This window comes from Myotis brandtii, unplaced genomic scaffold, assembly GCF_000412655.1.
Source record: "Myotis brandtii unplaced genomic scaffold, ASM41265v1 scaffold455, whole genome shotgun sequence".
Lineage (NCBI taxonomy): Eukaryota > Metazoa > Chordata > Mammalia > Chiroptera > Vespertilionidae > Myotis > Myotis brandtii.
This window is the reverse complement of record NW_005367384.1, coordinates 3,048,915-3,050,509: the sequence shown is the minus strand read 5'-3', so window position 1 is coordinate 3,050,509 and position 1,595 is coordinate 3,048,915.

Here is a 1,595-nt window from a genome sequence, read left to right as displayed (position 1 = left end):
GCCTCCTGGTTGCCCCATGCAGCCTGCTTGTTCAGTCATTTGGTTGTCCTTCACTAACCCCCTTGCAGGCCTGGTCATAGGCAGCCATCTTGTTAGGGCATGGCTTGTTCAGTCATTTGGTTGTCCCTCACTAACCCCCTTGCAGGCCTGGTCGTAGGCAGCCATCTTGTTAGGGTATAAGGGATAATTTGCATATTAGCGCTTTATTATATAGGATGACATTATATTAACATATCACATTGTGTTTATCCACTCATTAGTTAATGTACATTTAGGTTGTTCATTCTTTTTGGCTATTATGAGCAATCTTGCCATAAACATGCATGTACAACTTTTTTGTGTAAATATATATTTTCAGTTCTCTTGAGGATATACCTAGAAGTGGAATTTTGGGGTCTTATGGTAGCTCTATCTTTGACTTTTTGAAGAACTGGAGAACTGTTTTCCAAAGTGGTGGCAACAATTTACATCCCCACCACTAATATATGAGGGCATTATAGTATTTATAAGATAGTGCATATTTTATATATGTGGGCATGCCATCCTCTAATGACATCTTCTGATGGCATCTAAGTAATATAGTACCCATAGTAGTCCATATTTACTTCAAATGTTCAGTGTGTGGCAAGTACATACAAACAGACACACTCACACACAAACTTGGTTCCTGCCTTTATGAACTTCTCACCTTATCTTTGCGGCAGTGCAAGACAGCCTTTGTTAAAGGGAAAATGCACTTGGATCTCATTTCAAAGTGGACGATATCAAGGAGATTTATTAGTACACAAAATCTTTCTACTCTTTGTGTGATACTTTACTCTTAACTCCTCACATTTCGTGCTCATTTGTGACAATGTTCACATTACAATGCTCACGGACAATCCCAGCTATAACCTGTTTTTTAAAGTACAGAAAATAGCTTACTTTGCCATCCCTTCTTGCTAAGTGGCAACTAGAAGATATTGGGCCACATGCTTGTGTTGACCAATGAAAATGTAACAGAGACATTTGGGAGGTAAGAGACAAGAAAAGAAACAGCCTAACTTTACACCGCAAGAAACTAGAAAAAGAACAAAAACCAAAGTGGGTAGAAGGAAGGAAGTAACAAAGATTCAAGCAGAAGTAAATAAAAGAGAGACTAAAAAGACAATAGAAAAGATAAATGAAACTCAAATCTGGTTTTTTGAAAAGAGAAACAAAATCAACAAACCTTTAGACTCACCAAGGAAAAAAGAGGTAGGACTCAAATAAATAAAATCAGAAATGAAAGAAGAGATGTTACAACTGACACCACAGAAATACAAAGGATTATAAGAGATTACTATGAACAATTAATTATACACTAACAAATTGGACAAAATAGATATATTCCTTAAAACATATAACCTAACAAAACTAAATAAAATTAAAAATCTCAACAGACCAGTTACTAGTAAGGAGATTGAATCAGTAATCAGAAACCCCCGCGACAAACAAAAGTCCAGAAACAATGCTTCACTGATGAAATCTATCAAACATTTTTTTTATTTTGTTTTATTGCTTAAAATATTACAAAGAGTATTACATATGTCTCTTTTTCCCCCCCCCCCCTTGAC